At 45.7% G+C, this 27989-nt stretch overlaps 1 protein-coding gene across 1 annotated transcript in view; it reads right to left on the bottom strand.

Moving 5' to 3' along the window:
* Window positions 1-630: 630 nt before the first annotated feature.
* Window positions 631-27989, bottom strand: part of LOC127491794 (uncharacterized) — a 124141-nt gene continuing 96782 nt past the window's right edge. Inside the window, exon 8 of the mRNA XM_070071062.1 lies at window positions 631-27681. The gene's annotated coding sequence lies outside the window, so the exon portion shown is untranslated. The remainder of the gene's footprint in view (window positions 27682-27989) is intronic.

Below are 27989 nucleotides of genomic sequence, written 5' to 3' on the forward strand. Positions count from 1 at the left end.
GACACAAAGAGAGGAACAGACGGGGAGGGGGAGAGAGAGAAAGAGAGTGAGTCAGTGAGAGCGCACGGGGCCCAGGGCTCTCCCATCCCCTAGACCACTCTCCAGTTTCCTGCAACAGCCCAGGATGGGCCAGGCTGAGGCCAGGAGCCAGGAACTCCATCTGGGTCTCCCATGTGAGTGGCAGGAACTCAAATACTTGGGCCATCACCTGCTGCCTCCCAGGGTGCACATTAGCTGGGTCCCAACTATCCCAAGTGACAGCTTATCCCGCTGCACCTAACTAGATTTTTCTTCTGTTAATACAGGTACTCAGAACATATATGATTTCAACTAAACTTTCATGTTTCCACATTAAAATAATAAAAGGGGCGGCATTTGGTAGGGCAAGGCGCCAGCACCTTACATCAGAGCACCTGGGTTCTCAGTCAGCTCCTGTTCCTGACTTCAGCTTCCTGCTAATGTGGACCCTGGGAGGCAGCAGGTGATGGCTCCAGTGATGGGGTTGTGCTAAGTTCCCTCCTGCGGTGCTGGCATTTGGGGCATGACTCAGCCAATGGGAGCTCTCTCTCTGTCTCTCACATAAAACAAACAAACAAACAAACAAAAACTTTAAAGTAATAAAAACACGTGTGCAGGAATTTTTCACATATTTTATTTCCCCCCTGTCTGGTATGGCTGCGTCCTGGGTTGGATCTGCGAAGCTGACCACACTGTGATACAAGTCCTACTTCTTCCAGAACCTTCTCTTCGCCCAGGGGCTTTGGCAGAGCCAGGGAGGACCCTGTCGCTGCCCTCCAACAGGCGCAGTCCGGGGATGAAGACGGACCGGAAACAAGCAGGGAGCGAAGTTCAAGGTGTCCCTGGGACAGGCCAGGGAGAGGCCCTCCTGGAAGGCTTCCTGAAGGAGGTGGCCAAGCGGCAGCGGGAGGTGGGGGCTGGAGTTTGGGGACTGGAGTGTGTGGGGAAGAGCCGAGCCCAGCTCCTGGCCTGCCCCAAGCCGGTGCCTGGTCCTCGGTGGTGTCCGCGCGTCACCCGCCAGGGACGCGGGGAGGAAGAGCCAGTCGGGGGATCCTGGCCGTCTGGGTGGCCGGGGGCAGCACGGCTTCTGGGCCCGTCCCCCCGGGCCCCGACCCTGTAGCGAGGCTCCGGTGTTTCCCGGCGCCGCGGAGGGCCACGATCCGCCAGGATCCACCAGGGCCGCCCCGCCGCCCCGCCCCTGCGGCCGCCGGCGCCCCGCCGCTCTCCGGCCGTCGCGTCTGCTGGCAGCGCGCCCCGCGCTGAGTCAGCGGGTGAGTCAGCGCCCCCTGACCGCGCCGCGGCGGGGCGCGGCCGGCAGTGGCAGGGGGTGCGGGGAGAAACCTGCGAGCCCGCCGCCCGCGCACAGTTCTGCGGAAGCTTCCGGCCCCCGGAGCAGGGCCCTCACCTGCAGCCTGGGTCCGTCCTCACGGAGCGCTTACGCCGCGGCGCAAGGCCGTCTTTTCCCAACTTTTAAAAATCTTGAACAGACCCCAGCCCTCAGAAAAACGTACATTTTACATCACATCCAAGTTCCACCAAGCCATGTGCATCCCTGTCAGGTGTTGCCATCTTGACACTGTCCTGTTTGGATTTTTTTTTTTTTTAATCGTGAAACGAACTGATTTTTATGACCTACTAATAGGTTGTAACCTGCGGCTTGAGAAGCCCGGGTTTGAGGTCTGCAGCCATAGCACTTTCCTCCTTTTAAATACGTAGCCCACCGGTAAGGAAGCCCCAGGAGCCATAAACACCTGTGAGTTGTTTATCCCGGATGTGCACTGCAGCCAGGTAACTGATTCCTTGCAGTGGGAGGGGACAAGGGGATGGGAGTGCTAGGTGGGAAGATAGAAATTAACCTCTGTGTGTGCAAGCAGCCTTAGGAAAACACAGCCCCTGCAGCCTGGGAAGCAGCCCATTGTTTTACACTACAAAGTCCTGGGCACAGGCCCCAGTGACTTTATAGATGGTCCCAGGTTCCCTCCCCTCCGCCAGGAGAAGCACCCAAAGGTGCCTCTTTGCCAGGTGCCTAGCAGGCTGCCCAGTGTGATAACACTGGCTAACAAAACCTTGGGAAGAATTGCACTCCCCAGGGGAAGGGGAAATGGCAGGAAGACCTGGACCCCATTGCATTAGAAGCTCCAGTCTGAGTACAAGCTGGGCTCTCAGTGCTTACAATGCCAGCATCCCATATTGGAGCGTCAGTTCGAGTCTGGCTGCTTTGCTTCTCATCCAGCTGTCTGCTAATGCACCTGGGAAAGCAGCAATGGTGGAGCCAATGCTTGGGACTCTGCCACGAAAATGGGAGACCCAGATGGAGTTCCAGGCTCCTGACTTTGACCTGGCCCAGTCCCAGGCATTGTGGCCATTTGGGGAGTGAACCAGTGGTAGAAGATGGATCTCTCTCTCCCCCCTTCAAATAAAATAAATCTTAAAAAATATATAACAAAAATACATATTGTTATAACAAAACAAAATATAACATGACACATATTCGATTTAAAATTTCAGGGCGAGGGGCCGGAGCTGCAATGTAGCTGGTGGGGCCGCTACCTTGCAGTGCCGGCATCCCATATGGATGCTGGTTCCAGTCCCGGCTGCTCTACTTCTGATCCAGCTCTCTGCTATAGCCTGGGAAAGCAGTAGAAGATGGCCCAAGTCTTTGGGGCCCTGCACCCACATGGGAGACCCGGAAGAAGCTCCTGGCTCCGGCTTTGGATTGGCACAGCTTCAGCCATTGTGGCCAATTGGGGAGTGAACCAGCAGATGGAAGACTCTCTTTCCCCCTCTCTGCTGCTCCTTCTCTCTGTGTAACTCTGACTTTCAAGTAAATAAACAAACCTTAAAATTGTTTTTCAGGGGCTGGAGGTGTGGCACAGCGGGTTAAGCCCCCACCTGCAATGTCCTTCCAGTCCTGCCCCATCCATTTCTGATCCAGCTTCCTGCTATTGCACCTGGGAAGGCAGTAGATGATGGTCCAAATGCTTGGGCCTCATATGGGAGAACTGGATGGGGTTCTACGCTCCTGGCTTCAGCCTAGCGCAGTCTTGACTGTTGTGGCCATTTGGGGAGTGAACCAGCAGATGGGAGATCTCTGTCCCCTCTTCTATAACTCTGCCTTTACAAATTAAAAAAAAAAATAAATGAAAACCTCACAACACTGTATTCTCTCTTGTTACGTGTGACCCAAGCTGTCTTCTATTCCATGCAGGTCACTTGCCTTTCACAACCTGCTAATGAAGGGATCAGGACTGCCAGTCTGAAAAGCACCCCTCCAGGTCGACCTCCTACTGTGCAAATGGGAAAACCCAGGCCCTAAGAAGAGGAGAGAGTGCCCTTATGCTGCAGGTTTTCAGGAAGTTTGTGATACATTTCTACAGCTTTTGGGAACAATGTGTCTGAATAATAAGCATTGCATTTTAAAACCATCAAGAGCTAGAGGAAGCTAGCTTGGGCGGGGGGTGTTAAACCAGAGATTTCCTAGTCTTATTTAGTAGCCCCGAATGTCCTATATTGGAGGCCTGCAGCTCTGGGAAATAGAACCATTGTCTTGTCCTTCACCTGTGCACTCCCTCCAGATAACCTCAGGCAGTGGTAGGCAGAGCAGGCACTGGAGCTGAAGATGGGACAGCTTTGCCTTAAAGGTACAGAGAGTCGGGCAGTCTCATCACGGGGAGACAGGTGTACAAGAGGAGTTGCAAACGTCCATGGAAAATGAAATTTGAAGTTTATTTTGGTTCAAAACAATTTGAAACACATGCAGCTTTTTTATAATTCACATTTTGCATGAACTTTCTGAAGATTCCTCATATGCATGAATTTCAGTTTTTTTTTTTTTGCACCAAGTACTCTTTTAATTCCGTATTCCATGAACTTGTGCAAAAACCTCCTTAAACAGCCACACTCTGGTGAGAAGATTGCAACAACGGATTTGTGCACAGGGAAGGTGGGAGGTGCTGGAGGTAGAAGGGAGGTTGTGTGACATTAGAAAAGTCACCTTCCTGGGGTCAGTGCTGTGGTGTAGCTGGTTAAGCTGTGGCTGGCAATGCAGGCATCCCATATGGGCTCCAGTTTGAGTCCTGGATGCTCCACTTTGATCTAGCTTCTTGCTAATGCACCTTGGAAAGCAGAGGAAGATGGCCCAAGTGCTTGGGCCCCTGCACCCCCATGGGAGACTTGGATGGAGTTCCAGGCTCCTGACTTTGAGCTGGCCCAGCCCCTGCCATTGGGCCACTGGGGAAATGAACCAGCGGATGGAAGATCTCTCTTCTCTGTGTCTCTCTCCCTCCTCCCCACCCCATAACTTAAAAAAAAAGTCACCTTCCAGAGCCTCAGTTTCCTCCCCTGTGAAATGGGTGTGGTGAGACCTGCCTCCTTGAGTTGTAGCTGAAGGAAGCCCCCGGCACTGCTGGAGGAGAAGCGAGGCTCAAGCCAGCCTGGGGAGGCCAGGAGGCACTCGAAGCTGAGCCTGGGAGAGCTGAGGATGGCCGTGAACTCCAGGGAGGAGAGGCGCTGACTCACAATACGCAGCCCCAGTCTCAGAGTCAGCCACCCAGAAAAGAACTTTGCCTTCTGGTTGTGTCTGATGCTCTCTGAATTTTTTCCCTTATTTTCTTTAAATTTTGCTTTCTTTTTAAAAAGCTTTATTTGGTTTGTTTTGATTTGAAAGCAGAGGGACCAACAGCTACAGAGATAAAAGAATCTTTTGATCTGCTGGTTCGCTCCCCAAATGCCTGCCAACAGTTGGGTCTGGGCTAGGCTGAAGCCATGAGCCTGGAACTCAGTCCGGGTCTCCCATGTGGGTGGCAGGGACCCCAGTACTTGAGCCATTACCACTGCTTGCCCAGTTGTATGTTAGCAGAAAGCTGGAATTGAGAGCAAAGCTGGTACTTGAACTCAGACACCCCAAGTGGTCACTGTGCTAAACACCTGCTCCCCTTCCATTTTTAAAGCCTTCTGACTCTGGGGTCTACAAGGATGTAGGGAGCACGGAGCCTCCTGTGTGCTGCTGGTGGTTACAAGTGTCTCTCACTGTTCACCTGCCTGACCCCTCGGGCCTCCATCGGGGTCCTGGGAGCAAGGGGCCTTTCTTCTTCAGAGGCTCAGCGACCCAGGGCAAGGTCACACAGAAGTCTCTGCAGACTCCAGCATTCTCCGCAGTCCAGCCTGCAGCCAGAGACACCGGGGAGGTGGCCGGGCAGACGCTGGGGGAGGCTGCAGGGAGCTCTGCCCTCAGATTTACCTGAATTGCCCTGGTTGTCTGAAGGCGTCAGGGGTGGAGGGGGGTGATGGCACTGCTGCCTCTCGGGACGCGGGCTCTACATCCTGCTGGGTTTCAGGCAGACTGGCCCATGCTGCAGAACCAATGTCAACCCCGTGTCTTGACTTGTGGGCACCAGCTGCAGGAGAAGCTTCATGAAGCTGGCTTGAGGGGTTCCATGGGCCCTAGGATGAATGCGACTCGTGCTTTTCTGGTTTCTGCTGATGTGAGCCCCTCGATGGTGGCAGAGAGGGCTGAGGTCCCGCAGAGCAAGGCTGAGAGGGGCTGAGAGGGCTTGGTGTGAAGGAAGCCAATGGTTTCAAGGGAGGCAAGGCTGCTCGGAGGGGCTGCTGGTGTTGGTGGCACAGGGAGTGGTACTACGGGGCATTGGGCAATCAGGGAGGGACCTGGAGCCCAGGAAGGGAGGGAGGGCCTGCCAAATGGGCTTTGAGGTTCCTGCTGGCTTCTCCCCTAGGTGTCCCTCCCCTCACCCCGGGCCTTGACAGTTATCTAGCCCCTCTGTTCTGCCTCTTTATCCTCAGATGTAAACTCAGAATAATAATTCTGCTGAGCTACTTCTCAGGATACGTGTGAAAAGTAACTAATAAAATACGGTGCATTAAATAGGGTGGGGAGAGGTATATGAAAGAGGCAGAGAAAGAAGGAAAAAGGGGAACAGGAAGAAATGATCACAACGTAAACAGAGAAAGGGAAGGAACAGAGACTCCTCACTTTGCTGTGAAGGCGCGGAGTGGGAAGTGGGGAGTGGACCATTAGGCCCTTGGGGGATGCTGCAGTGGTGACCACCAGGGGACCCCAGCCAAACAGCCAAGATCCAAAAATCCCTCATTGAGATGGGAGTTGGGGTGTAGATGCTTAAGTCCCTGCTTGGGACATCTGTGTCCCCTATCAGAGTAGGGGAGAGCCTGTTGGAGTCCTGGCTACTCTGCTTCTGAGCCAGCTTCCTGCTAATGCATCCTGGGAAGCAGCCAGCGATGGGGCAAGTGCTCACGCCCCTGCCACTCACATGGGAGACCCAGATGGAATTTCTGGTTCCTGGCTTCAACTTGGCTCAGCCCGTGCTATTGCAGGGATTTGGGGAGTGAGTGAACCAGCAGATGGAATATCTCTCGTGCATGCTCTCTGTCTTGTAAGTAAATTAAAAATAACTAGTTTTTTTTTTTAAAATTAAAATATCTTATTTTTAAGATTTATTTTATTATTTATATGAAAGTCAGAGTTAGACAGAGAGAGGAGAGGCAGAGAGAGATAGAGAGAGAGGTCTTCCATTCACTGGTTCACTCCCCAATTAGCCACAATGCCCGGAGCTGCACCAATCTGAAGCCAGGAGCCAGGAGCTTCCTCCAATTCTCCTATGCAGGTGCAGAGGTCCAAGGACTTGGGCCATCTTCTACTGCTTTCCCAGGCCATAGCAGAGAGCTGGATTGTAAGTGGAGCAGCTGGGACTTGAACTGGTGCCAATATGGGGTGCTGGCACTTCAGGTGGTAGCTTTACCTGCTACACCACAGCGCCTGTCCCAAAATGTCTTCTCATTCTTAACAGTGGGCTGTTTAAAAAACTTTCTTAAAAAAATTGTACAGGCTTAGTATGCACCAACCTGAGGAACTCAAATGATTGTAGGAGCTTTAGGTCTTTTCCAAAATAGAAGTTCTCCTTCAATGCTAGTCATAAAATTTGCTGACCTTGTATCACGAAACTGAGCAATGGCAGGTTGACCAGGGTGCATGAGCTGTGAAAGACAGGCATTCTGAGGCAAGCGTGAGTTTCTCTTCTTAGGTTCACATTAGCATTGTATTCATGCAGTCTCTTCTCATTCTGCCTGAAACACAACACAGTCTGCTACTGTTGCATTCATCAGTAGCTAAAATATTGTCTATTACATGAACATCATTCTTGTAAAATATTTAGAATAAAGTTAAAAATTTTCAATTCACAGTCCAGCTAATCAGAACCGTGTTTGCAAGTATAAGGGAAAATAAGTGAAACTACTCATTCTGTGTTAAATGAAAAAAGGAGGATTTGAAATTGCATATGCTGGAGCCAGCACTGTGGCACAGCAGGTTAAACCACCACGTGCAGCACTGACATTCCATGTGGGCAGTGGTTCGATTCCTGGCTGCTCCACTTGAGATCCAACTCCCTGCTGATGTGCCTAGGAAAGCAGCAGAAGATGTACCAATTGCTTGGGCCCCTGCACCCATGTGGGAGACTTAGAAGAAGTTCCTGGCTCCTAGATTCTGCCTGGCCCCCATTGTTGTGGGGGCCAGTTGTGGGGAGTGACCCAGCAGTTGGAAGACCTTCCTTCCTCTTTCGGTCTCTCCTCTCTCTGTAACTCTGCCTTTCAAATAGATGAAAAATACATCTTTTTTTTTTTTTTAATTACACATATAGAATAGATCACAAATATCAAGCATCTCTCAAAAAATATGAAGGTTCTTCAAAAGCTCATGGAAAATGAATATTATAAAAAAACTAGGCCGGTGCCACAGCTCACTAGGCTAATCCTCCGCCTTGTGGCGCTGGCACACCGGGTTCTAGTCCCGGTTGGGGCGCCAGATTCTTTCCTGGTTGCCCCTCTTCCAGGCCAGGGAATGCAGTGGAGGATGGCCCAAGTACTTGGGCCCTGCACCCCATGGGAGACCAGGATAAGTACCTGGCTCCTGCCATCAGATCAGTGTGGTGCGCCGGCTGCAGTGGCCATTGGAGGGTGAACCAACGGCAAAGGAAGACCTTTCTCTCTGTCTCTCTCTCTCACTGTCCACGTCCACTCTGCCTGTGCAAAAACAAACAAACAAACAAACAAAAACCAAAAACTATGCATGGATTTCAAGTTTTGGCACCAAAAAACTTTTAATTCCATTTCCTATGAACTTATTTATTTTGATTGGAAAAGCATGGAGACAGAGACATGGAAGAAATGTTTTTTCATCTACTGGTTCACTCCCTGAAAGCTCCCAGCAGCTGGGGGCTGGGTCAGACTTAGACAAGAAACTTGGAACTCAAACTGGGTCTCCCATGTGAATGGCAGGAACCCAACCACTTGAGCCAGCCTTGCTGCCTCCCAGCAGCAAGGCTAGGCTCAGGACAATTGACAATCTTTACATGGCTCTAGAACATGGTGAGCTCAAAATAGTCTGCTTCCGTGGCGTCACGTCTCCCCCAAGAGGGAGTGTCTCAACATGCCCAGGCAGAAGAAGCAAAACTTTCTATGATCTAAACTTGGAAGCCCCAGAACATCACTTAAGTCACTAAATCAGGTCCAGATTGAAGAGGTGAGGGATAGGTACTGTCCTCTGTCTTGATGGAATGAGGCATGCTTGCCCATGGAGGGAAGTAACCGATGGTGGTCCTCTACTGTCGTGTTTACCATCATGACTGTGCCACAGTCATTCTGACCAGCCACTGATGCCAAGCAGTCCATCACTAAATGACTACTTCCCAAAAGAAAAGAAGTCTTTAAAGTACTGCAATATGTAGCAGCTGTGATCCACAATTTTTCATATCTTGGTATCTCCAGGTGTTTTTTTAATGACTGAACTAAACTGTTCCAGCCAAGAGTCTAAGACCTATATGACCTGGATTTTCCTTAGTGCTGTTTTTCACCCCAGTGATGGTTTTGGCCATTTGTCAAAATTTTGTGAGATATTTTAGGTAAACACACACACGGGAAAGCAAAGTATATTCTGCGTTAGAAGGTAATAGCAAATCTTGAGTCAAGAGTGATACAAGTCACCATTGGGGCCTTTTTCCTCCCCTGTGAAGGGGGTAAAGATGATACCTAACTCAGGGATTGATCATAAACAGGAATAATAGCTATCATTAAAGATCCCACAGGCATCAAAAAGACAATAAAAATGTTATGAACAACTATGTGCCAATAAACCTGACAAGTGGGATGTAATGGAAAGTCTGAAAAATACAGCATACCAAAGCAATACAAAACCAAAAAGAAAAGCCCAATAGTCTCATTTCTATTAAAGAAACTGAGTTTGTTTTAAAAAACTTCTCCATAAAAGTAATTCCAAACCCAGAGGATTTTTTGCTGGTGAAATCTAATAAATGGAGGAAAATGAGATAATCCATTATCCAAACTATCAACCCTTTAAATAAAGAAGGGCACTGACAGAATAGGTTAAAAGGGGGGTAGGGGATTAGAAGTGCTTATGAACAAACTCTGAACAGATTCTATTTAAATCCCACATTTGAGTGAGTGTTCAGCCTAGTAGTTAAGGTGCCTGTGTCCCAAGTCAGAGTACCCGGGTTTGAGTCCCAGCTTCAGGTCCTGACTCCACCATCCTGCTAATGCAGACCCCTAGGAGGCAGCAGCATTGGGTCAAGTAGTTGGGTCTCTACCACCTATGCGGGAGACCTGGACTGAGTTCTTGGCACCTGGTCTAACTCCAGCCAAAGGGGAGTGAAGCACCAGATGATACTGCTAACTCTGCCTCTCAAAAATGTTTTTAAAAAATTATTTACTTGAAAGGCAGAGTTACAGAGATGGAGAGGCAGAGAGAGAGAGAGAGAGAGAGAGAGAGAGAGAGAGAGAGAATCTTCCATCCATTGGTTCACTCCCTAAATGGCTGTAATGGCTAGAGCTGGGCCAGGTGGAAGCCAGGAGCCAGGAGCTTTTTCCAGGTCTCCCATGTAGGTGAAAGGACCCAAGGAACTGGGCTATCTTTCACTGCTTTCCCAGGAACATTAGCAAGGAGCTGCTAGTAGAGCAGCCAGGACTTGAACAGTGCCCACCTGGGATGCCAACACTGCAGGAGGTGGCTTAATCTGCTATGCAATAGCACCAGCACCTTCCAAATATTTTTTAAAAGGTTTTGTTGCTAGTATTATTCTTCAGAAATACATTTCTGTGGTAATATTCAATGATGTGCTTCTACTTACAAAGACCAGATTATATTACCAAAGCAAATGAGAAACCAGATGCCTCCTATATTATACAATATTATTTTTCCTTTACATTTTATCATTTCCAAATTAAGGAAACCAAACAGGTAGACAAGAAGTCGATGTGTTGAAGGGTGCTCCAGACCCCGAAAGCACAGAGTTTTGGCAAAACAAGCATCTCTTTAATAGATTATTTAATGTTCCAAAGAGAAACATACATTTTTATTGTGACTTTCTGAGGATTATTTGAATAGTCTCAATAGCAACCTTTGCTTATTCCTCCTCACTATCTCAAAAACACTTTATCATATTTTAATACTACACAACTGAATCGACTGACTTCCTTTTTATCTGTTTTTCAGGTGCAGTCTAATCTTATGCCAGTGAATTCATTTGCACTTAGGCTAACCAAAGTTTCAAGCTCAACAAAATTCACTTCACTTCACATTTATGATATTCCAATCCATTGTGCCTAAACACCACACATTTTTATTAATGGAATATCTGACCCATGCACTGAGCAAACTAGAGATTAGGCACCTCTGTAATTGGCTCCTGCTCCATTGCTCCTGATTTTGGATTATGTTTCAGTAATCAAAAGGCAGGAACGGAACTCACACAATTATTTTTTTTAAAGATTTACTTATTTTAAAGTCCAAGTTACACACAGAGAATAGGAGAGGCAGAAAGAGAGAGAAAGAGAGAGAGAGAGAGAGAGAGAGAGAGAGAGGTCTTCCATCTGCTGGTTCACTCCCCCAGATGGCTGCAATGGCTGGAGCTGCGCTGATCCAAAGCCAGGAGCCAGGAGATTCTTCGGGTTCTCTCACATGGGTGCAGGGGCCCAAGCACTTGGGCCATCTTCTACTGCTTTCCCAGGCCATAGCAGAGAGCTGGATTGGAAGTGGAACAGCCAGGACTTGAACTGGCACTCATATGAGATGCCAGCACTGGAGGTGGCGGCTTTACTAGCTGCGCCACAGTGCTGGCCCCACAATTATTTTATAATGATCTCAAAACATACATACTTAAACCAAAATTTATTTTTACATTCTGTATAGTAATTTGAATGCTAAAACTTATTTTCCATAAAATTAACAAACAGTATTTCTCTAATATTCATAAGGGTTCTGTATATAATGTATCTAACCTGCTTTTGGATATGGCCCAACTCTTCTTTCAGTCTTTGTTCTACTCCTGATCAATAAAAATTACATAACTGAACTGGCATTTCTGAATTCAAAATTAGAATAGTAGCTTTCCCATTTCTGTATGTTTCAAGGATTTTAGAGAATAAAATATGTAAAGAGCTCTATGCTTCTCTAAAGAATGGCATGAGACAAAATGTAAAGTAGTATTGCCCTGAGAAATCATGTTTAAATTGCAGGGGAGTTACTTATCTGTTTCCCAATCTAACAGAAGTTAGGAGGTCTCTTTCCAGAATAATGTCCATAAACACAGAATTTTTGATTAAATTTTAGGGGGTCCAATGACCTTTCTGGAGGCCTCCTATGGTCTAGACCCCAAGCTATAAATCCTGGTCTGGAGGGACACCACTTTACCTTTACTAGGTGCTTTTTATAACAGGCCAGGAGAGATCTCAGTAGCATTGTTTACACTATAATTGAAGTTAATATTTTAACAGTCCGCCTGAATAATGGAGCAATAATATACTCAAAAAGCTGCAAATTGGTTAATTTATTTGCTGTCTCAGTGTGGAGCTAGAATTAGACCCAGCAGAATAGTTCCTGAAATATGGGTTAATAGGTGCTATTCACTTGAATAATATTTATGGCACTCTGACTTTGTACTAGGAATTGTTTGCTTGCTTGAGTACCTGTACACTCACACACACACACACACACTCACAAAACCTCCCCAAAACCATCCATCATTCCAATACAATTATATCGTGTAAGTGGTTATATATTGTATTTATATTATTTTGACTGAGAAATGCAATTATGTACTAAGATACAATGGTTTCACCTTTCCTGTACATTTTGTGTCAATATTTGTCAGGTTTCTTTGCATAGCTTTCTCTGTACTTATTATTTCAATATGAAATTTATTTTTTCAACAAATTTATTTATATTTCAACATGAATTTATATGTGTGAGTTTTCTCTTAAGATCTTCAATATGTTGGTTATTTTTATTTTTTATTAATTTCATTGTCTTAAAGAACTCTATTCCTGACTTAGACTGGTGGCTCTCAAGGCCAGTAGTCCAAATATTATTCAAGGTCCTCCCTTCACCATCACCTTGTGATTCTTTTGATTCTTTCTTTCTTGATTTGAATGATTTTGTTACTATTTATATCTCTAGATAAATTCTATGATAAACACTCAACCAGAAATTCATCCCAGAAGATAAACCATTCTTTTTTAAAAGATTTATTTATTTTTAAAGTCAGAGTTACAGAGAGGACAGCCAGATAGAGATTTTCCATCAGCTGGTTTACTCCTCAGATGTCCATAATGGCCAGCACTGGGCCAGGCCAAAGCCAGAAGCCAAGAACTTCATCAAGGTTTCCCACATGGGTGGCAGGAGCCCAAGTACTTGAGCCATGTTTTGCTGCTTTTCCTAGGCCATTAGCAGGGAGATGGATTGGAAGTGGAGCAGCCAGAACATGAACTGGTGCCCATATGGGATGCTGGCATTACAGGCAGCTGCTTGACCTGCTATGCCACACGGCTGGTTCCACGCTTGATTTTCTTTTATTTTACTGGAGCAGGTATGTTTTTGTTTTTGATTTTTGTATATTCTTTAAAAAGAATCCAGAGGAAGCAATATTTTGAGAACTTGGTATGTAGAGTTCTACAATGGAAACATTTCTCACTTGGAATTTTAAATAATTCATCTCTTGCCTTCCTTCTTCTAGTGTAGGCATTAAGAAGTTGGAAGCCATTCTATTCAAGACCCCTTATGTGTGATTTTTTTCCCCTTTGTGATGAAAGTATGTAAGATTTTTTATGTATCTCACATTCTGATTTTTGAAAATAACATGTCAGGACTGGTGCTGTGGTGTCGTGGGTAAAGCCACTGCCTGTAGTGCCAGCATCCCATATGGACACCAGTTCGAATCATGGCTGCTTCACTTCCAATCCAGCTCTCTGCTATGGTCTGGGAAAGCAGTGGATGGCCCAAGTGCTTGAGCCCCTGTATCCATGTGGGAGACCCGGAGGAAGAGCCTGTCTCTTGGCTTCAGATAGGTGAAACTCCAGCCATTGAGGCCATTTGGAGAGTGAACCAGCAGACGGAAGACTCACTCTCTCTCTACCACTCCTCCCTCTCTGTGTAACTCTGACTTTCAAATAAATAGATCTTTAAAAAAATAACATGTCTGGGTGAGTACATATTTTCACTAACTGTTTTTTGGCACAAATGGGTTATTCTATTTGAAAACAAATTGAATTCTAGACAATTTTATTACATTATTTCTTTTACTTTTTAAAAAAACTTTTGTTTAATAAATATAAATTTTGAAAGTACAACTTTTGGATTATAGTGGCTTTTCCCCCCATAACCTCCCTCCCACCTGCAACCATCCCATCTCCCACTCCCTCTCCCATCCCATTCTTTATCAAGATTCATTTTCAATTATCTTTATATAAAGAAGATCAACTTGGTATATACTAAGTAAAGATTTCAACAGTTTGCACCCACACAGATACACAAAGTATAAAGTACTGTTTGAGTAATAGTTTTACTGTTAATTTGCATAGTACAAAACATTAAGGCAGAGATCCTACATGGGGAGCAAGTATACAGTGAATCCCATTGTTTATTTAACAATTGACACTATTATTTATGATGTCAGTAATGACCCGAGGCTCTTGTCATGAGCTGCCAGGGCTATGGAAGCCTCTTGAGTTCACAAACTCTGACCTTATTTAGACAAGGCCCTAGTCAAAGTGGATGTTCTCTCCTAACTACAGAGAAAGGTACCTCCTTCTTTGATGGCTTGTTCTTTCTGCTGGGATCTCACTCACAGAGATGTTTCATTTGGGTCATTTTTTTTTTTTTGCCACAGTGTCTTGGCTTTCCATGCATGAGAGGCTCTCATGGTATTTTTAGCCAGATCTGAATGACTTACGGGCTGATTCTGAGGCCAGAGTGCTGTTTATGGCATCATCCATTCTATGAGTCTGCTGTGTATCATGCTTCCCATGTTGGATCCTTCCCTCCTTTTTAATTCTATCAGTTATTATTAGCAGACACCAGACTTATTTATGTGATCCCTTTGACACTTAATCCTATCATTATGATCAATTATGAACTGAAACTGATCACTTTGAATAGTAAGATGGCATTGGTACATGCCACCTTAATGGGATTGATTTGGAATCCCCTGGCACATTTCTAGCTCTACCATTAGGGGTAACTCCAAGTGAGTATGTGCCAAACTGTACATCTCCCTATCTTATTCCCACTTTTGTATTTAACGGGGATCACTTTTCAGTTAATTTTAAATGCCTAAGAATAATTGTGTGTTAGTTACAGGGTTCAACCAGAGGTATTAAGTAGAATAAAAATTATTAAAGGAATAAAATGGTAAGTTGTCTCTCGACAGTCAGGACAAGGACTGATCAAGTAATTGTTTCTCATAGTGTCCATTTCACTACTACAGGTTTCCTTTTAGGTGCTCAGTTAGTTGTCAAAGATCAGGGAGAACATATGGTATTTATCCCTTTGGGACTGGCTTATTTCACTCACCATGATGTTTTCTAAATTCCTCCATTTGGTGCAAATGACCAGATTTCATTTTTTTTTTTTACTGCAGTATAGTATTCTATAGACTACATATCTCATAATTTCTTTATCCAGTCTTTTGTTGATAGGTATTTAGATTGATGCCATGTCTTAGCAATTGTGAAATGAGCAGCAATAAACATTGAGGTGCAGACAGCTCTTTTATTTGCCAATTTAATTTCCTTTGGGTAAATTCCAAGGAGTGGGATGGCTGGCTCATGTGGTAGGGCTATATTCAGGTTTCTGAGGAATCTCTAGTTTAGAGTCTTCCATAGTGGCTTTACCAGTTTGCATTCCTACCAACAGTGGATTAGTGTGCCTTTTTCCCATATCATTGCCAGTTTCTGTTATTAGTTGATTTCTGTATGTAAACCATTCTAACGGGTGAGGTGAAACCTCATTGTGGTTTTGATTTGCATTTCCCTGATGGCTAGTGATCCTGAACATTTTTTCACATGTGTGTTGGCCGCTTGGATTTTTCCTCTTTTGAAATATGTCCATTAAGGTCCTTGGCCCATCTCTTAAGTGGGTTGTTTGTATTGTGGTTGTGGAGTTTCTTGATCTCTTTGTAGATTCTGGTTATTGATCCTTTATCAGTTGCATAATTTGCAAATATTTTTCCCATTCTGTTGGTTGCCTCTTCACTTTCCTGTTTCTTTTGTAGTACAGAAACTTCTCAATTTGATGTAATCACAATTGTTAATTCTGGCTTTGACTACCTATGCCTCTGGGGTCTTTTCCAAGAAATATTTTCTTGTGCCTATATCTTGCAGGGTTTCTCCGATGTTCTCTAATAATTTGATGGTTTCGGGTTGTAGATTTAGATCTTCAATCCATGTTGTGTAGATTTTTGTGTAAGGTGTAAGGTAGGGGTCTTGCTTCATGCTTCTGCATGTGGAAATCCAGTTTTCCCAGTACCATTTGTTGAATAGACTGTCCTTGCTCCAGGAATTGGTTTTAGATCCTTGATCAAATATAAGTTGGCTCTCGATGTTTGGATTGATTTCTGGTGTTTCTATTCTGTTCCAATGGTCTATCCATCTTTTTCTGTAGCATTACCATGCTGTTTTGATTATAACTGCTCTGTAATATGTCTTGAAATCTGGTATTGTGATGCCTCCATTTTTGTCTGTGTTGTACTGTATTGCTTTAGCTATTTGAGGTCTCCTGTGCCTCCATATGAATTTCAGCATCATTTTTTCCAGATCTGAGAAGAATGTCTTTGGTATTTAGAAGGTATTGCATTGAATCTATAAATTGCTTTTGGGAGAATGGACATTTTGATGATATTCATTCTTCCAATCCATGAGCATAGAAGATTTTTCCATTAAAAAAAAATTTTTTTTGACAGGCAGAGTGGACAGTGAGAGAGACAGAGAGAAAGGTCTTCCTTTGCCATTGGTTCACCCTCCAATGGCCGCCACGGCTGGCGTGCTGCGGCCGGTGCACCGCACTGATCTTAAGGCAGGATCCAGGTGCTTCTCCTGGTCTCCCATGGGGTGCAGGGCCCAAGCACTTGGGCCATCCTCCACTGCACTCCTGGGCCACAGCACAGAGCTGGCCTGGAAGAGGGGCAACCGGGGCAGAATCCAGCGCCCCGGCTGGGACTAGAACCTGGTGTGCTGGCACCGCAAGGCGGAGGATTAGCCTATTGAGCCACAGCACCGGCCCGATTTTTCAATTTTTTGGTATCCTCTTCTATTTCTTTCCTTTAGGTTTGGTAATTCTCATCATAGAGATCTTTAACATCCTTGGTTAAATTTATTCCAAGGTATTTGATTGTTTGTAGGTATTGTGAATGGGATTGATCTTAGAAGTACTTTATCACCCATGACATTGTTTGCCTATACAAAAGCTGTTGATTTTTGTGCATTGATTTATATCTTGCTACTTTGCCAAATTCTTCTATGAGTTCCAGTAGTCTCTTCATAGAGTTCTTTGGATTCCCTAAATAAAGAATCATATCATCTACAAAGAGGGATAGTTTGACTTCTTCCTTCCCAATTTGTATCCCTTTAATTTCTTTTTCTTGCCTAACAGCTCTGGCTAAAATTTCCAGTACCATATTGAACAGCAATGGTGAGAATGGGCATCCCTGTCTGGTACCAGATCTCAGTGGAAATATTTCCAAATTTTCCCCAGTCAATGGTTTTTTATTTATTTATTTATTTATTTTTTATTTTTTTGACAGGCAGAGTGGACAGTGAGAGAGAGAGACAGAGAGAAACGTCTTCCTTTGCCATTGGTTCACCCTCCAATGGCCGCCGCAGCCGGCGCGCTGTGGCCGGCGCACCGCGCTGATCCGATGGCAGGAGCCAGGATCCAGGTGCTTTTCCTGGTCTCCCATGGGGTGCAGGGCCCAAGCACCTGGGCCATCCTCCACTGCACTCCCTGGCCACAGCAGAGGGCTGGCCTGGAAGAGGGGCAACCGGGACAGAATCCGGCGCCCCGACCGGGACTAGAACCCGGTGTGCCGGTGCCGCAAGGCGGAGGATTAGCCTAGTGAGCCGCGGCGCCGGCCAATGGTTTTTCATAAATTGCCTTAATTGTATTGAGGAATTTTCCTTCTATACCCAGTTTGCTTAGAGTTTTCATCATGAAAGGATGTTGTATTTTATCAAATGCTTTCTCTGCATCTATTGAGATAATCATATGGTTTTTCTTCTGCAGTTTTTTAATGTGGTGTATCACATTGATTGATTTGTGAACATTGAACCATCCCTGCATACCAGGGATAAATCCCGCTTATTCTGGGTGGATGATCTTTCTGATGTGTTGTTGCATTCTATTGGCCAGAATTTTGTTGAGAATTTTTGCAGCTATGTTCATCAGGAAAATTGGTTTGTAATTCTCTTTCTCTGCTGCATCTTTATCTCATTTAGGAATTAAGGTGATGCTGGTTTCATAGAAAGAATTTGGGAGGATTCCCTCTCTTTCAATTGTTTTGTATAGTTTGAGAAGTATTGGAGTTAGTTCTTTAAATGTCTGTTAGAATTCAGCAGTGAATGCATGCGGTTCTGGGCTTTTCTTTGTTGGGAGACCCTTTATTACTGATTTAATTTCTGACTTGGTTATGGGTCTGTTTAGGTTTTCTATGTCTTCATGGTTCAATTTAGGTAGGTTTTATGTGTCCAGGAATCTATCCATATCTGATAGATTTCCCAGTTTGCTGGCATACAACTCTTTGTAGTAACTTCTGATGACTTTTTTTTTTATTTCTTTGGCATATGTTATTACATTCACTTTTTTATCTCTGATTTTATTGATTTGGGTCTTTTCTCTCCTTTTTTTAATTAGTTGGGCCAATGGTGTGCCAATTTTATTTTTTCAAAAAAACCAGCTATTTTGCTGATCTTTTGTAATGTTTTTGGATTCAATTGTGTTGATTTCTTCTCTAATTTTAATTATTTTTCTTCTCCTACTAGCTTTGAGTTTGGTTTGCTGTAGTTTTTCTAGATCCTTGAGATGATTTGATAGCTCATTTTTGGGTGCCTTTCCAATTTCTTGATGTAGGCATCTATTGCTACAAACTTTCCTCTTAACAATGCTTTTGCTGTATCCCATAAGTTTTGATATGTTGTGCTGTTATCTTCATTTGCTTTCAGAAAGTTTTTGATTTATATTCTGATTTCTTCTATATCCCACCGTTCATTTGGGAGCATGTTGTTTAGTCTCCATGTGTTTGCATATGCTCTAGGGATTCCTGAGTTGCTAATTTCCAGCTTCATTCCCAAATGGTAGATTTTTAATAGTACTTTACAAACTAATATTAAAATATGCTAAGAAATAAAAGGGCCTAGAACAAGCAAAATAAGTGAAGGACTCATACTGTGAGTTATGGGCATCTCTAAATTATGTACAAGACTATGTTATTTATATAAGAATGGATACATAGATTAATGGAATAAAGTTTCCCAAACACATATAACTATAGTTAATTACCTTTTCTTTTAAAGAAAATTCACCAATACAGTCAAATAGACTTCAAAGCAAATCCCTTTCAACAAATGTTCTAGTAATGAATAGATATATTATGGAAAAAAATAAATATGGAGTGTATTTAATTCCATTCATAAGCAGAAATTTGAGATGGAATGTGACCATGAAGTGATATATTTGTATCCTAGGGAAAAGTAAAACTCATACAGAAAGCAAAAGGCATTAAGCATAAAAGAAAACACTGAGAAACTAAACAAATCTAATCTAATTAAAGTCAGAATCTTCTACCTGATGAAAATATATCATTAAGAAACTAATATGCAAATCTTACAGAAGGAGAATTTCTGCACTGCATATACCTGACAAGAGATTCATATCCCAAAAATGTATTTTTTAAAAACACAATTTAAAATTGAGAAAATATCTTGGACAGATACTTGATAGAAAGTGGCCAATACATAAATGCAAAATTGCATCAATATTCACCAGGGAGACACAAATTTAAACAAAAGGAAATACCATTTTCTATTCATTAAAGTTAGCGAATCTAAAAATATTAGCCATACTAAATGTAGTGATGTATACTGATTAACTAGAATCCTCATATATTTTCTTATATAGCTGATCAATTTTTTTAATTTTTAATTTTTAAATTTTATTTTTTGACAGGCAGAGTTAGACAGTGAGAGAGAGAGAGACAGAGAGAAAGGTCTTCCTTTTCCATTGGTTCATCTCCCAAGTGTCCACTACGGCTGGCATGTTGCGGCCGGCGCCCTGTGCTGATCTGAAGCCAGGAGCCAGGTGCTTCCCTCTGTTGATCAATTTTAAAAAGCATGTAATAGCTTAGAAAACTGCTTGGCAGCTCCTTATAAAGTTAAATAAACACCTGTTCCATGATTTCAAACTTCTACTTTAATGTATTTAATAAAAAGTAATATAGAAATATGTCAGGATCAGGAGTTTGGCAAAGTGGTTAAGTCAGCACTTGGGACACCTACATCACCTATAGGAGTGCCTGGCTAGAGTCCCAGATATTTGGTTTAACTACAGCTTCCTGCTGGTGCACACTCAGCAGATGATGGCTCAAAGACATAATCCTCTGCCACCCATGAGGAAGGCTCAGGAATTTCTGGACTTCTAGCTTCACTGTTGCCCATTCTTGCCTATTGCAGGAATGTGGAAGGTGAACCAGCAGATGGAGATATTTTCCTTTCCTTTCTGTTTCTTTTTCCTTCCCTTTTCCCTTCCCACCCCATCCCACTCTTCCCCTCCCCTCCTCTTTTCTCTCTCTTTCCTCTCATCTCTCTCTTCCCTTTTCTCTTTTGTCTCCCTCTCTCTGTGTCTTTCAAATAAAATATGCATTTACATTTTAAAAAGGTGTCACACTGAAAGCCTGTTATATAAATAACTCTGAAGACTTCTTCACCATACCAGAATACTAAAGCAAGCCATTTCATGAGAAACAAATTTTGTTAGTTTTCTAGAGTGACATGATGCTTACAATAAAAAACTGAGTAACACATGCTCATGGACTAATTTCAAAAGCATTGCGATTTCAAAAGTCAAACACAACATGTACATATTATATGATTCAACTATTATGAATATCATGAACAGGTAAACTGGAAATCCTACTAGTATTTGCCTTTAGAATTAAGGGTTGGTATCTAACAAGGTTTTTTTTTTTTTTGATTTTTTTTAACTTTTATTTAATGACTATAAATTTCCAAAGTATGGCTTATGGATTACAATGGATTCCCCCCCATAACGTCCCTCCCACCCGCAACCCTCCCCTTTCCCACTCCCTCTCTCCTTCCATTCACATCAAGATTCATTTTCGATTCTCTTTATATACAGAAGATCAGTTTAGCATACATTAAGTAAAGATTTCAACAGTTTGCTCCCACACAGAAACATAAAGTGAAAAATAATAGATTTTAAATGACGATGAAATCAGATCAGTCCTATTGTCATGTTTAATCCCAGTGAGAGTCAAGTTGGGAATTGATAATTTCTTCTTCTTCTTCTTCTTTTTTTTTTTTTTTTTTTTACAGAAGATCAGTTTAGTATACATTAAGTAAAGGTTTCAACAGTTTGCACCCCCATAGAAACACAAAGTGAAATATACTGTTTGAGTACTCATTGTAGCATTAAGCCTCAATGTACAGCACATTAAGGACAGAGATCCTACATGAGGAGTAAGTGCACAGTGACTCCTGTTGTTGACTTTACAAATTGACACTCCTGTTTATGGCATCAGTAATCTCCCTATGCACCAGTCATGAGTTTCCAAGGCTATGGAAGCCTTTTGAGTTCTCCGACTCTTATCTTGTGTGTGCAAGCAGCCTTAGGAAAACACAGCCCCTGCAGCATTATTATTCCAATTTCAGAAGTGAAAATCTATAGGATGGGAAGGATAGCCAATTTTCAGGAGTCATACAAAGCTGGGGTTTATATCACAGGAATTTGAGACCAACAACATGGCCTGAAACTAAAGCTACCACAATATCGTGTAATGGAGTACTGGTTTGAGCACCAGCTACTCTGCTTCCAATCAAGCCTCCTTCTAAAGTGCACAGGAAGGCAGTTGTAGATGGCCCAAGCCACATAAATGGGAGACCAAGATGGAGTTCCTAGCTCCTGGCTTCAGCCTGGCTCAGACCTCTTTGTTCCAGCCATCTGGGGAAAAGATTCAACAGATAGAAGGGTTCCCTCTCTCTTACTCTGCCTTTCCAATAAATAAATAAATAAATAAATGTATTTTTAAAATCATAGAAATTTGTTTGCAAAGTCCAATTTGACACAAACATAGCACAATCATCCTCATCTTTTACTGAGTAGCCTTTGACAATGAACTTCGATACTGTAAAAATCACTTCTTTTAAATGTGTACAAAAACTTGATAATACAACATTCATGATCAGAACCAATTATCACTTCCTAGTTATTGCCCTAACTCAAATGTCATTACTATCTATTCACAAAGAATTTAAAGGGGTATTTCTAATTAAGGCCCACAAAAGTGTCATTTCCCATCTTATTTTCAATTACATCTCATTTGAAATTTACTGTTTTTCCCCTCACTGTTCCTGACTGTAAACATTGTCTTCTGATATTCTCTATTTCTGTGAAACTCCACATTATGCATCTTATTATGTAAGACAGAAATATGGCTACAATTGAACTGTCTTAAGTATTACTGAGCTCCGGCTTCACATATAGACTTTAGTTTTCCCCATGGAAACATCAGTAAATGAAGTAAACCAGGAGTCTCTTCCAATGGAGCTATGTTAGTGGAGATGAGAGAAAATGACCATGAAACCAAACCAAACCAAATAGTGACAAAGATATACTCCAAATAAAATTACATCTTGTCACTATGGAAGAATCATTGAAAAGAGACAAGGAGTCAGGAAAACCAGTTGCTCCTGATATGATGCTGCAAAATGCCTGTGCTAAAAGGGACATAATTATCCTTCCCCTTCTAGCAGCACTAGGTGTTCTTATGGGGGTGGGGACAGGAGTAGCTAGCCTGGCATATGGTACTACCCAGATACAGCAACTGGCAAACACTTTGAATACGGAGCTACAAAATGTTGCAGCCTTGCAGCCTCCATGATAAAACTACAAGACCAGATTGACGTCTTGGCTGATGTGGCCCTTCAAAACAGATAGTCATTAGACCTCTTACCAGCAGAAAAAGGGGGAACATGCGTATTTCTGGGGGAACATTCCTGCTTTTTTACTAACAAATCTGGAGTGGTTAGAAACATGGCACAACAACTTAAGGAACGCATTGCCAAACGACAACAGGAGTGCCAGGGACAACAAGGATGGGATCTATTATCCTCTTTTCTCCCTTGGCTACTCCCAACCCTGGGACCCATAATAACTATAGGGATAATCGTAATGATCATTCCTTGTGCTCTCATGCTCATAAAAGATCGAATCCAGGAAGCCACCAGAGTAGCAGTCAACCAGATGCTTCTCCATCCATACATTCCTGTCCCTGTGGAGCCCCAAGAAACTCCCAGCGGGCCCCTGAAGATGACATCCCCAATCAGCAGGAAGTAGCCAGAGAGACTCATCATCACCCCCTTTTCTATCGTCAAAAGTTTGGGATTGGCAGGAGAGAAGGATCCCACTTCCAGGAATGGAGAGTCCCTACCCGCACTTCCAGGAACAAAAAGTCCTTGCCAAGGTCCCCACGGGTGCCTAAAGGTCAACCAGTGAGGATCAGACCTGCCTCAACATTTAACCCCCACACCCTGTATCTACAAAGGGAGCCCTTTCAACCTCTGACACGCGACTTCCCCAGAGCACTGAACCTCAATTGGGAATGGAATCCCAAAAAAAGCTTGTAAATTAATTGATTCATCTGCCTGAGAAGATTTGTTACATACTGGACACCTTGCAACATCATAATGGAAAGCAGTGACAACAGGGAGGCTGAAGACAGACCACGGCCTGAGTTCCAGATGCTGTCCCTCCTGGGCTGGGGCAGCTTTGGCATTGTGTTTCTGGCCTGCCAGGAGTCCAGGCAGGGGTAGATGGCTGTGAAACTATTCCAGCAAGATGCCAGTGACTCCTTTGATATCAAGCAGACAGAGAAGGAAGCCGGCATCCTCCAGCTGCTAGAGGTCTGTCACATCCGGGCTCAGAAGTGCCTTGTGTTAGAGCTGGCAGACAGAGGCAACCTCCATGATCATGTCATGGGCCGGGGCGGCCTGCTGGAGCCCAAGGCAATGGCCCTGTTCAAGCAAGTCCTAGTGGCCGTGAGCCACTGTCATGCCCAGCGCATAGCCCACAGGGACCTCAAATTGGAAAACCTGCTGCTGAACTCTGACCATAAAATAAAACTCTCAGACTTCGGGCTTAGCTGCCACCTGGCCGAGGGCGTGTTGGTGCAGGGCTTCTGTGGCACTATAGTGCCCTTGAGGTTTTTCAACCTGGGGCCTATGACCACTTTCCAGCGGATGTCTGGAGCCTAGGTGTGATCCTGTTTACAATAATGGCGGGGGCGGTTCCCTTCAGCGGAGAGGATGAGGCGGAACTTGAGGAAAACATCAGGAGGGGCTATTATGAACTGCCTTGCCCAGCCAGCCCCGCCCTGGACGAGCTCCTGAGCTCCCTCCTGAGCTTGGACCCACGGGAGAGGCCTTCAGCAGAACAAGTGAAACACCATTCCTGGTTCAACACCTTTGGGGACGAAGTTGAGCACGAAGAGTTGACCCAGATGTGGTCCCTGAAGGTTGTGGAGGACCCAGAGGACCAGGATTACCTGGAGGGCCTGAGTCTGCTGCTGAGCTGTGGAGCCTCAAGTACATCTAGATGTGGGGATGCCAGCTCCGTGTCCCTGGAAACAGACTCACAGAGCCTGGAGCAGATGAGGCCCTACAGGATGAGCGCCCCTGTGGGCGTCCCACACAGCACAACCTCCTGGTTCTACAGGGTGCACTTCCACATGGCAACGTGAGGGAGGTGTGGAGTGCGCCTGCCCTCCTCAACTGTGAGCCCTTGTCACCCCAGGGCTGCGGGGAGCTCGGGCTTGCATCCAAACCTGAGCCCAAGTCCGAAGAAGATCCCAAACTGGAGCCTTAGGCCGAGCAGGAGCCAAAGCCTGACTCTGCCACCGAGGTCCCTCATCTTGTTTCTTTCCTCTGTGGATTGCTGAAAGGGGAGAGGAGCCCTGGTGCCAGCCTGGCCCCCAAGTCCACCCCTGTGGCTGCCTCCACACCCTCCTCAAGGGGCAGTGGGGACCCGGTGGTGCCAGATGTCCCAGCACCTGAGCCTGAGGAGGCTGTGGCCTCAGCAGCAGCCTCTGTCCAGAGCAGGGGCTGGAAAGGCTTTGGCAGGAGGATTGGCAGGAGGATTCTCAAATGCCTACTGTGTGCCTGCTGCTTGCAGGTCCCAGCCAAACACCCAGGCTCCTGCAGCCGACAAGTGGTGCCCCAGTAGCCTACTTTGGGGCATGTCCAGAAAAGAGCTCTACCACCTGAGCTGCCTGATCTTGAGCCTGAGCCTGAGCCCAAGTAAGAGCTTGAACCTGATTCCACTAGCGCTGACCCTCTGCTAGTGTCTCTCTTCATTGCACTGCTACAAGAGAAGAGGAATCCTGGGAGCAAACCCAGCCCCTGAGCCTGTGCCTGTGGCCACCTCTTCCACCCCCTACCCCAGGAGCAGTGGGGACCCAGTGGTGCCAGAGCTTCCAGCACCTGAGCCTGAGCCCGAGACAAATAGGAGCCTGAGCCTGATTTCACCACCGCTTATCCTCTGCATGCATCTCTCCCCCCTTGCACTGCTGCAAGACTACAGGAATCCTGGTGCCAGCCCAGCTCCTGAGCCCATCCCTGTGGCTGCCTATTCCACCCCCTGTACCAGGAGCAGTGGGGGTACCAGAGGTCCCAGAACCTGAGCCTGAGCCTAAGGAGGCTGAGCCTTCAGCAGCTGCCTCTGTCCAGAGCAAGGGCTGGAAAGGGTTTGACAGGAGGCTTCTCAGATGCCTACTGTGTGCCTGCTGCCTGCAGGTCCCAGCCAAACACCCTGGCCCTCACAGCCAAAAAATGGTGCCCCAGGAGCCTATGTCAGGGCACGTCCAGAAAAGAGCTCTAACACCTGAGATCCCTAACTGGAGCCTGAGCCTTAGCCCAAGCTTGAGCAACCTCCATGATCACATCATGGACCAGGGCAGGCTGCTGGAGTCCGAGGTCATGGCCATGTTCAAGAAAGTCCTGGCAACCATGAGCCATTGTCATGCCCTGCATGTAGCCCACAGGGACCTCAAGTTGGGGAACCTACTGTTGGACTCTGACCTGAACGTCAAACTGTCAGACTCTGGGCTCAGCTGCCACCTGGCTGAGGGTGCATTGCTGCAGGGCTTCTGTGGCACTCCAGAATATAGTGTGATGGAGGTATTCCAACCTGAGGCCTGTGACCCCTTTCCAGCTGACGTCTGGAGCCTTGGTGTCCTCCTCTTTGCAGTGCTGGCGGAGGCAGTGCCCTAAGTGGAGAGGATGAGGCAGAACTTCAGGACAACATCCAGAGGGGCTACTATGAACTGCCTTGAGAAGCCAGCCCCGCCCTGGAGGAGCTCCTAAGCTCCCTGATGAGCCTGGACCTGTGGGAGAGGCCTTCAGTAGAACAAGTGCAACAACATTGGTGGTTTGACCTCTTATGGGAAGAAGCCAAGGATGAGTTGACCCAGGGGTGGTCCCTGGGGGTTCCGGAGGATGCAGAGGCCCAGGATTACCTGGAGGGCCCTGGTCTGCTTTGGCGCTCTGGAGCCTCAATGACATCTGGCTCTGGGAACCCCAGCTTTGTGTCCCTGGAATCGGACTCACAGAGCCTGGAGCAAGTGTAGTCCTATGGGCAGAGTGCCCCTGTGGGCATGGCTGTACAGCACAACCTCATGGTTGAATGGGGCACACCTGCATATACCAACATGAGGGAGGTGTGGAGTGCACCTGTCCTCCCCACCTGTGAGCCCATCATCTCAGGGCTGCAGGGAGCTGGGCCTGAATCCGAACCCAAGCCCGAACTCAAGCCTGAACTGGAGCCGGAGCCTGATTCTGCCACTGCTGCCCCTCTACTTGCATCTCTCCTCCTTGGACAGCTGCAAGAACAGAGGAGTTCTGGTGTCAGGCCAGCCCCCTAGCCCATCCCTATGACCACCTTATCCACCCTCTGCCGCAAGAGCAGTGAGGACCCGGTGGCGCCAGAGGTCCCAGCACCTGAGCCTGAGGTGGCTGAGGCCTTAGCAGCTGCCTCTGTCCAAAGCAAGGTCCAGAAAGGGTATGGCAGGAGGATTGGCAGGAGGATTCTCAGATGCCTACTGTGTGCCTGCAGGTCCAGCCAAATGCCCCAGCCCCCACAACCAAAAAGTGATGCTCCAGGAGCCTACATCAGGGGAAGGTCCAGAAAAGAGCTCTACCATCTGAGATGCCTGAAGTGGAGCCTGAGTCTGAGCCCAAGCAAGAGCCAGAGCCTGATTCCACCACTCTTGCCCCTTTGCTTGCTTCTCCCCTCCTTCGACAGCTGCAAGAGGAGAGGAGCCCTGCTGCCAAGCCCAGATTCCGAGCCTGCCCCTGTGGCTGCCTCCTCTACCCCCTGCCCCAGGAGTAGTGGGCATGAAAATAATAGTGATTACCAGACACTGGACAGCAGGTGGGAGAAGACCACACTCTCTGAGGGAAGGGGGGACAAAGGGCCTGGAAGAATTTGCAGACTACAAGAAGGAGAACTCAGGACAAGCCTAGCAGTCTCCCCACGTGAAGGAGATAGAGCTGAGAAACCAAGGAGGCTAAGGCAAGGCAGAGTAAAAAGGAATAGGGAGCTAGACAAGGAGAGCACCCCAGGGATCCGCAGAGGGGTCACCTTGGACTCATCAAACCAGAACTGGCACATGGGTGTGTGTGAAGAAACTCTCAAAGGCAGATGCACCTGCAAAGGAACAGCAGTGATGGAAAACTCATAACTGAGTCTCGGGCAGAGCAGCTCATCAGGTCGGGTACTCCTGCCACGGTCACCTTCTTGCACTCACATAGTCTTCTTGTCCTAAGGAACTGCTCTTGATCCCATGGCTCCCACAAGCCTCAGTAGTTCAGCAGCAGTGTCACGGCCTAGGGTGCTCCCTGCAGATGTCCCCAAGCCTCAGACCTTCACTTCAGAAAACAGATTGTCTTCTTCACTTAATACCACGCCACTCTTTAATAGCTGCGTCTCAGTCTCACAAAATCATTGAAGTGATTCTCTCAGGTGCGTCTTCAACCCTCCTCTTGCAGAGGTTAAAGGTCTTATTCCTGGAACCAGATGAGAAATAGGAACCAATTGAACCTCCACACCATCATCCTCAATCCTTCCTCCTGCCACCCCTCCCCAGTCCCTGTACGACATGGATACATGAGCTGTCACAACAGATTCTGTGAGTTTCTCTGTGACTCAAATAAAGGGTAAATGGTATTGCAACCCGAACTGTAAAATGTGTTTAAAACCGAGCTGTAGATAAAATACAAAGGGATCACAATCATTTTTAAGTTCATCTATTCATTTTCTCAGTGATGATTTTTGTTTTTGGTACATGCTTCAGACTGCTGATTTTCTTTCTTTT

This window comes from Oryctolagus cuniculus, chromosome 3 (assembly GCF_964237555.1).
Source record: "Oryctolagus cuniculus chromosome 3, mOryCun1.1, whole genome shotgun sequence".
Classification (NCBI taxonomy): Eukaryota; Metazoa; Chordata; class Mammalia; order Lagomorpha; family Leporidae; genus Oryctolagus; species Oryctolagus cuniculus.